The sequence below is a fragment of the Sinocyclocheilus rhinocerous genome, unplaced genomic scaffold (assembly GCF_001515625.1).
Source record: "Sinocyclocheilus rhinocerous isolate Xijiao unplaced genomic scaffold, SAMN03320098_v1.1 scaffold1202, whole genome shotgun sequence".
NCBI classification, from domain to species: Eukaryota; Metazoa; Chordata; class Actinopteri; order Cypriniformes; family Cyprinidae; genus Sinocyclocheilus; species Sinocyclocheilus rhinocerous.
In genome coordinates this window covers 73,133-83,183 of record NW_015657483.1, presented here as the reverse complement: position 1 = coordinate 83,183, position 10,051 = coordinate 73,133, and the positions used below count along the sequence as shown (strand labels likewise).

Genomic DNA, 10,051 nt, shown 5'->3' with positions numbered 1-10,051 from the left:
GTCCACACGGCTCCGGGGGGTTAATAAAGGCCTTCTGAAGCGAAGCGATGCATTTGTGTAAGACAAATATCCATATTTACAACTTTATAAATCGTAATCTCTAGCTTCCGCTAACTGTCGTACGCACGTTCACGAGAGAGTGGCGTCCAGCGGATGACGTAGGACGTAGGCAAACGCGCGTGACGAACGTGGAAGCGCAGATGAATTAGTAGTACAAAACGAGGATTTGTAAAGAAAAATGTCGGAGGATTTTTATATAAGCCAAGAGGAAACTGGTTTTCCTTTTCTTTAAACAAAACTTGTTTCTCGAGACTAGCATGTTCTCACCGGAGCTTATGCTACGCCTACGTCATCCGCTGGACGCCACTCTCTCGTGAATGCACGTACGACAGTTAGCGGAAGCTAGAGATTAAGGTTTATAAAGTTGTAAATATGGATATTTTTCTTACACAAATGCATCGTGTCGCTTCAGAAGGCCCCCCCCCTCCCTATAACAGGATATTACCACCTCCATGCTTTACTACAGGAATGGTGTTATTTGGATGGTGAGCTGTATTGGATTTCCGTCAGACATATCATTTGGTGTTGAGGCCAAATAATTAAATTTTAGCTCAATCACATCATATCCTTGTCCATTTCTATGTGAATTAAAGGCCACAAGGCCCTAAAATGAAAAAATAAAACAAACAAAAAATTGGCATTCCACATGGAATCCAATGTGGAATTCCACATTCGAAATCCAGCTTCTGTCACTAAAACAAATTCCTCGTATGTGTAGTAAATATGGATATTTTTCTTACACAAATGCATCGTGTCGCTTCAGAAGGCCCCCCCCCTCCCTATAACAGGATATTACCACCTCCATGCTTTACTACAGGAATGGTGTTATTTGGATGGTGAGCTGTATTGGATTTCCGTCAGACATATCATTTGGTGTTGAGGCCAAATAATTAAATTTTAGCTCAATCACATCATATCCTTGTCCATTTCTATGTGAATTAAAGGCCACAAGGCCCTAAAATGAAAAAATAAAACAAACAAAAAATTGGCATTCCACATGGAATCCAATGTGGAATTCCACATTCGAAATCCAGCTTCTGTCACTAAAACAAATTCCTCGTATGTGTAAACATACCTGGCAATAAAGCTCATTCTGATTCTGATTCTGAATGTGAGTGTAGTGCACCTTGATCACATGCTCTATACTATCAGTTCTGAGAAAGCACTTTCACATCGCAAGGAGAATTGATATTTTAAATTATATCTCAAATTAAGACGTGAAGTTCAGTGGGTGTTTATTAAAAAGAGATGCAAAGGGAGGGAGCAGGGAGTTCAGTGCTATGAGAAAGGAACTTAGAAAGAGACTGAGATGACAGGAGAGAAAAACATGACATAGCAAAGAGAATTGGATGTGGGCTGATGTTTAACTAAAAGTCACAGAGGAGAATTAATCAGCCTGCAAGCATCTTGTTTCCCTCTCTATAAAAATGTCTAGCAAAATGAAAACATGCAAATGAAGGCATTACTGTATGTACGCTGGAGTTTGTAGAAAACAAGAACACAAGCAACGTAAGGCATCAAATCCATTCTTATGTAATGGAGAAATGAGGAGAATTACATGATCATGTTCAACTTTTATCATAATGAACAGAATGGAGCTGAGAATTGAAAGGATACACCTGTAGAAAGTCCCTAAATAGAGCAGTCATAGATATATTTGCACTATTAGACTATGTCTTCAATCTTATCAATTTGTAGCAGTAAATGAAAATTGTGTCATATCATTTACAAGTATGGAGTACTGCAGGGGTCAGTACTAGGAATGTTACTTTTCACCCGGTAAATGCTGCTCTTGGGTGCTATATAAATAAAGGTGACTTGACTTGACAATCTCTATACTCTAAGTATGTTGCAGCCATGTAAACTTTAGCACCATTTCGAAATCCAGCATTTTCTGTAGCCTACACAGGGAGCTTTCTTAAGCTAACCAGTATGTTTTTACAATAAAAGATTCCTAATGTTTTAACAGTGAGAGAATTATTAGGAAACAGCACAAAAGTGTATGTCTGAAGGCAGGGGGGTTTCGCACCTGACTGTACTGGGGAAACAGCTCTTGAGAATGTTGTAGTTCAGATATTGATTATCCGCCCTGGTCTATTAGTTGGCACAGTTCATCAAGTGCCACAGTTTTAGGAAAACACCCTGCAGTAATACTACAGGCAGTTTAGTTATATGAAATGCAGAGTGGCTCATTTGGGTTTTTTGAGTCTTCACAGAAAATATGACATGAATATGAAAATGTGAAATTGTTGAGTTACGTTTCTGGTTTTCTGAGACAAGGTATGACTTGACAAACAAGGGTTTTAAATTCTTCATAAGAGACAGGACAGTAATTCTGAACAGTAATTTCAGATAAGAGCACAGAGAAAATAAGAAGTGAATTAAAAAGAGGACAAGTATGAAACCAAGCTGTGGGCAGCATCAATTTACAATAACAGACATAAATGGCTTGTCTTTGTGTGCACCACATTGGCTCCTGCAGTGATTTAAGCATGCTCGTATACAGCTGTTTCTTGCTTGTTTGTCTACATCAGCACCTATTGTGGGTAATAATGCGCAGGATAAAATATGTGCTTAACGTTCACTTTCCAGACTGATTGCTCATATTGAAGACACATAATAAACAACCTGTTATTCATCTGACAAAATATAGTTCTTTGAATGGGAATAAAACAAATTGATCATCATATTGCATTTCTACAGTATACCAGGTGAGAATATACTTTATGCACATTAGATCAGTGGTTCTAAACAGATCAATTGATCTGATTACATGGTTAGATGCATTTTATTAGCATTGTGTAGAGGAATGTACAGTATTGTAGTGCTACTACCACAGACTCTGAAATTAGAAAGGTTTAATTAGATCCAGCAAATGAAATAAAAATCTGTAATAATTACTAAAGGATATCTTGCCATGTCCCAATGTGTTTTACAGGAACTGGTACTCCTAGTTGTCCTATTAAAACAGGATAGAAATCTGCAGCAGAGTGGAAAAGGAATTTCCCTGCCTTCTGTCCTCTGTTGGATGCAAATCTGGCCAGATCATGATGTATGTGATGCAGAAGAGGAACTGCTTGCATGGCGGTGGCCAGTTTTGTTCCAAGTATGGCAGTGGCTCCTATATAAACCAAAAATAATGTTACATTTACAAAATTCGCTCTCATTTTGCATTGTTCCATTATTGGCCACCTGTTGGACCAGTTAAAAGTTTGGAAACACCTACTTGTGCTTTATTATTACTTTCCCCCCCACATTTTACATTATGGTAATGTCTGAAATAATAAGCTATAATATAATATAATATAAATTATGCTCAATGTTCAAATGAAGAATGAATATACATTTAAACATCAAAAGTTTGGAAACACCTACTTGTGCTTTATTATTACTTTCCCCCCCACATTTTACATTATGGTAATGTCTGAAATAAGACAAATAAGCTATAATATAATATAATATAAATTATGCTCAATGTTCAAATGAAGAATGAATATACATTTAAACATCAAAGGGTGTAGAGGGGGGGGATTGAGTACCCTATTAGAAATTTAGCCCAAGCATATTAATAGCCTAGAGTTCTTTCAGTGTAATGACAACCATCATGGTAATGCCACAAGTTGAACATGGAAGATGTATTCCATAATTTCCCTAAAGAAATTTGAAATCTCGCTTTCCTGACATCTCCTCTTCTAATTGAGATCCAGAAACATAATGGCCAAATAATTCAGATGTCACTTAAAAACACCCATCATTTTTCTGCCTCTCTTGAAGATACCAGCACTCACCTCACAGGACGGCACGCATTGTGCCTCATGGATAATTCATTAGCACAGCATGAAGAACCAACGTCAATTAGCGATCTGTTTTTTTCTTTCTTCAGCACACAGCAGGCCTCCTTGAGCCCAGGCAGGTGCCGTGCATTATTCAGTATGGCTGAGTATGCACACTCGATCAGCACAGGGACAGCGACAACTGCAGCTGCCGGCCTCCTCTGAAGATCCTTTGAGAGATGGCTAAAGGTTAGATCACCATCGTCACGATACTTTCTTAATGAGCTTCAGCTCGATTTGTTCCCGCCTGCGGTGAGGCAGCAAGAGTAGCATCATGAGCTTCACTCATCCGTACTAAAGGAGGGTTAAATATGGCAAAAAAAAAGAGATGCAATTACAGTCATCTAGGTTTCTTTTTCCTGCAGACATTTTCAAGCAGGGCTAAACCACTGATTTCAGGCTATTCAACTTCAGAAAACCCAGTGACAACCTCAAGGACCAAGTTCCTATAGTAAGTATTTTACATTGAGGGGAGTGCACAGTGGTATGACCAAAAGCTGATATCACACTCATTTTGACAGTGTATATTATGCTTTTATTATATTCGATTTTAGTAATGACTACTTTCCATTTTAAATGTATTTCATGTCAACTGATTCTTAATTAAAATACATTATTTTTTATTTGACAATGTCCTTTTTTGTCTTTGTGGTACAGTTGTTGTTTTAAAGTGTTAAAAGAGATCCAGGTTCACATCCCCGTCCTGTGTATTTTTTATTTTTTTTTTCTAAAAAATGTGACAGCTGTAGTGTTTAATGGAACTGGACTTGAATTTAAATGTGAAAGTGTGATATATGATAAAATTTGCTTAAAGTACCAAATCTTGTAAAAAAGGGGTTTTGCTCTTTAAAGGGGTCATATGATGTTGCTAAAAAGAACATTATTTTGTGTATTTGACTTATTTCTAGTCGTGTCCTCTTTTGGAAGGCCAAACAAAGTAGTTTCGCTTTCACAACGAAACACATGGCGGGCTAGAGTGAGCGGAGGCCGGAGGCCTAGAGTGAGCGGAGGGCGGCGGGCGGGCTTGAGTGAGTGAGTGGAGGCGGGCGGGCTTGAGAATGGCTTTCACAATGAAACACACAGCTTTGCGTGAACATTTGGGCGGCGTTATGCAAATCTTCCCACATAGTGACGTTTTAGGTAGGCGTGGTTGACTCTTAACTTTTATAAAGAATATCTCTTTGGATTTGAGACTTTAGTCTTTGCAACTTTACAGATCTTCGCACCAAGAGCTTGTAACACTCCAAAGAGAAAGGAAAAATTTAAATTGCATCATATGACCCCTTTAAGCAAATCAATGCATTTTAATCAGGGGTTCTGATACTCTTATAAATAAGTAAATAAATATCTAATATATATAAATAAAGATATGTGTGTGATATATAAATATGATATGTAAATATAATAGCCTTTCAAGACACTGAAAAGAAAAAAAAAATATGACTATGAATTTATGAAATGAATTTATGAACTTTGAACGGAAATATTAGTTACATGGCCCATGTATGATCCAAATTACCTAAACTGCAGAGTACAAAGAATGTCAAATATAGATGAAATATGTATTCTTTGCCTCTGGCGTATACAGATGAATGGCAGTGCAATCTCCATCCTGAGGCAAAGTCTACATCTCCATGTGCAATTGGACCACATTTAATCACAGAGCAAGTCTCTTATTAATCTCTGGCTTCTCAGAGCAATATCTTGGGGCTGTGCTTATAGCCATACTAACACATTTTACATGATGTCTTTCGTTCCCTCTGAAGCCAAAGAGACCTATAGGTAAGGGGAAATGCACTCTCTATCTCATTAAAGAGCTTTTAGGTTACATGTACAACAGTACAGTGGGATCGACATCAATCTAATATCATTCTAATCAATGTTACTCTGCTTTTTATAATATAATACAGTGCCGACCCTCAGAGGCTTAGAAGCAACTCTGATTCCATTCCCTTAAAAGTGCACCGCTCTCCTGATGGCCTTGTTTAAGTTTCTTATACAGTAATCGCTACCCTATCAAATTTCAACATTTCATTTTCCCAGCTAAATTCAATCAAACGCTCAGCCTTGTGTGACTAGCTAATCATGACCCCTGGAAGCTCGGCATACAGCGCTCTAATCTCGGAGGTCATCACCGAGAGGCAGCACTAAAACTCATTCATGTATAATTAAAAGTTCTCACCGCAAACGGAATATTAAGGAACGTCGGAATCCTCCGAGAGGTTTCACATAGTGGGGAAAATATCACTCGCGCCGTAATGTGTTGTGGTAATTATGCTAGGCAGCTTTTCTCGCCTCTGTTCTCCCTCTATCGCTTTTCATTTTTGAGTGGTAATAATATGAAGAGGGTTAAGGATCCATTTTGACACTGTTGTCAGCAACGATGTACCAAGTGCCCCTCAGGGTGCACAAGTCATTACTCCATACACCCATTCTGCGACAGTTTAGCTGCTTAACAACAGCCAGAGGCGATGTAACATTTATGTGGGCAAAAACACATCTTATTTGTCACATATGGCCTGTTCGGTTCTCCTTATTCACCAGAAAAATAAGTACACAGTATTTAGGGTGGTTTTACGCAGCTGGACTATAGCATATTTTTTAAACTAATAAAAGTAATAGCTTTGCCCGGAGTCTGGCAATGTGAGAGACGCTTATTAGCATATCCTCTCGTGGGCTCTTTCCATAGACATATTCTTCATGGGCTCTAACGACAAGTCGTGTTGTCCCGTCCCTAGTCTTAATGGATTTAGACAGTTCTGTGAAAACGGATGCTATCGGTGCTGTCCTGCCATCTGTAAAGAACTTAATCAGAGCCCCTGACTAAAACAAATTAACCTCCATTTGCTTAAAGAACACAGCAAGACCCCTTCAAACCCTTTACAAGGTAAACAGAGCGCTTTGCACTTTAGGCAAATTTGGATCATTTGGAGAATTAACTTCAGTTGCTGTGTGGCTGCTCTCTTCTCTAACCCAGAGCACAAAAGAAATTAGCCTGAGGCAGAACTTGAGCAAGTCTAAACCTGCACTAATGATTGAACAGGAGGTGCACTGCCTGTTCCCTCACTACATGTTCTCAGCATTCATCACCCAAGTCAATCATACAGACCCATCAAACCCTAGTTTTATGCATAAAATGAAGGTAACACTTTACAATAAGCTTCAATTTGTTAACATTAGTACAAATGCATCCGTTGAAACAAAAATGAAAATGCTGTCATTTACTCACCTTCATGTAGTTCCAAACCTGTCTGACTTTCTATCTTCTGTGGAACTAAAAAGAAGATACACTGTTTTATTTGGGTGAACTATCCCTTTAATTTCTAAATACACTAATGTTTATTGTTGATTCATGTTTGTTCATAATACATTGTTCAAACTGCTAATGTTAATGTAATGTAATAATTATAATAATCACTTTAAACAAGTCTTTAATATAGTTAATTACTATTAGTAATAAGCCTAATATCATGATGTTTAAGTGTGCCAAACAACTTGCATATATAGAATTAATTGATTTTATTTGTTATACAGCTGCTTCAAAAACAACTCATCCAATTAGATTTCAGAGATTTCATTAGAGCTAAAAAAGTGTTTTATAATGAAAATATTTTGCAGAATTGAAACAGCCATCATTTTCATAACCCTACACATACTCCACCTTTTAGGCTTTAATTTGAATAATCCCTGCTTTATTTAACAAATTTTGCCATGGTTAACTACATATCACATTACAATTCTACAGATTTTCCCTCAAAATCAGTACAGAAAATGAGAGAGCGAGAGAGAGATTTTTTTTTCTGTCCAGGCCTGATAATGAACAAACACAAATAACACCTGTTGGCACTGCTGCATGTTTAGACTGCACACAACCTGCATTAGGCTGTTTGTTTCATCAATATATTCTACAACACAGAAAAATAACTCCAGGTTTTCATCCATTTGAGCAGACGTACTGCATGGAGCTGTTTTGATCCAACAGCTGCAAAATAGCATCAGGGTCAAAATGGGCACATTCAATATAATGCCTTAACATGCCCTGCTGTAAATGAATGGCCATTAGCCAATACGAAATGGCTTAAATATGAACTCTATCACTGCCACATGGGTGCCCCCTCATCTGGCTGGCATAAGGTGCCATCTGCCTGCTGGTGTTTCAAATGCCTGTGTGCCAGTTCAATGATTCCCACTGATCTAATGAACTCAAAGATTTAATCTGTAACTGCTTAAACGGAGACCCTTGAACCACAGGAATTTGCATTTAAGGAATTCACTATTATGCCTTTAGACATTGTTTTTTTCTGTGAAACACAAAAGGTGAAATCTTGACATTTTTCATTTTAAGGCGAGTTCCCTTTAAGTGAATGTGTAAGGTGTGCAAACAATTTAAAACTATATGGATTACACAGGTTTCTATTTGTCTACAGTACTATAAAAGGACTTCTCACACTTTACTGATGTTTTTCCCCCCTTTTCGGTTTAGTTTCTCCCTTTCTGCAATCTTTTCGTTATGGGCTGTGGCATGTAGCGTACTTAGCTCCCACACAAACACAGATGTGTTGGGATTTAATTATGGCATAAATATCTAGACCAGTAGATAATGTGCAACACTCTAGTGGGCTGTTTGATCATAATATTAGCCTTTTCCAATTAGCACAGTGTTTAAGTGACGTTTAAGTGATAAACATACTGTTTGTGCAGAGTAATGTTAATAGGTGGCCAAATACTTGATATTTCTATTACTGGCAGGCTAATAAAGATGAATGAGGAATCTCCCAAGAAGCTTGAAATGTTTCACTCATGAATGACAGTTTGAGGTTAGAGTAAATGGATAAATAACATTGCACCAATTAAGAAGCTGCTATAAATGTACTACTTTAAAATCTATTCATTTATCCTGGTGATATGGACCAGATATCTTCGGTTTGTGATTTTCCTGTAAGATGAAACATTTCAAATTAAAGCACGAAATAAAAGGCTATGAAATGGTGCATAAATATTTTGGGTCTTTTAATAGATACTCCATCTCACTAAACATGTTAATTATAAATGACCTGTTCTTGACAATCTGCTCTAGCGTAAAATAACTTTCTGTGATATTTGTTCGTATTTATTGAGGAAAGTCTAGACATATCCTCCTATCTCACTCTGGTAAGAGGCACAAACATGGACACGTAATCACACGCATATCTGCTATTGTGTGCTGACAGCAGCAGTTTCTCGCTCTTTGCTACGTTGAACAGTGCTGAAGGTTAAAAACAGCGAGAAAGCTTCAACACTAGCTCACACTCACGTCACATTCAGACTAATACATTTTGGATAACAAGTAGTATTGTTATGGTTAATGATAGCTTGCCTGATTTGGTCTCTTTCTTTTTTTCCTTTAAGAAATGTAGACCTTGAATATTCACAGTTCAAAATGGACACATTTATAAATACCTGTAATTGTGCCGATAACTGTAGCACGGCTCAACAATAAAAATAGATCAGTATTGTTTACCAGTGTTAATATGAATTTATAGCGGTCATGGATATAATGTAAAAATATAAATATTAATACAACTTATAATTTTATAAATATAAAATTGTAGAAATATGATATAAATATTACATAATCTATAAATATAAGTCTATTCAGAACATAATGCAAAGCGTGATCCATTAAAATCCTTTTACAAATTTCAAACAGTACACGGAGTAATTTTTTGGTCCCCATGAGGCAACCCTTTCAATATAAAAATAAACCAGATTTTATTAGGCTACTGCAATAAGTAGATTCTCATGTGAGTGTGCATGTTTTTTAAACATATTTCAAAAATGCTATAAATTATTTAGAGTATACGCCTTTATACAAGTATCAAACATGTTAATCATCTACTCAAACCATCAAACCAGACACCAAACTTTAAACTGTGAACACAAGTCTCAAATAATGTATGCGAAGCTGTGTTAAAAGTGCCCTTTGATTAGTTATAAATGTAATCAGCTGAATCTGTGATCTGACTTTAGTAAACATCTCTTATTACAACAAAATTAGACTGCAAGCCTTGAGGGTCGATGATGGCAGAAATACTTGAAGTATCTCAGCATGCAGTGTCTAGAGTGCGCTTTCAGTGAAAGCATTTTGCTACCACAGAGCCGTGCACCAGAGCAGAATG

The 10,051-nt window shown here is 37.2% G+C and overlaps 1 long non-coding RNA gene across 1 annotated transcript in view; it reads left to right on the top strand.

The window, feature by feature from the left end:
• LOC107721019 (uncharacterized) overlaps positions 1-4,292 on the top strand; it is a 40,082-nt gene extending 35,790 nt beyond the window's left edge. The window contains exons 2-3 of the long non-coding RNA XR_001637669.1: positions 3,944-4,082; positions 4,259-4,292. This is a non-coding gene — a long non-coding RNA (uncharacterized LOC107721019). The remainder of the gene's footprint in view (positions 1-3,943; positions 4,083-4,258) is intronic.
• Positions 4,293-10,051: the final 5,759 nt, after the last annotated feature.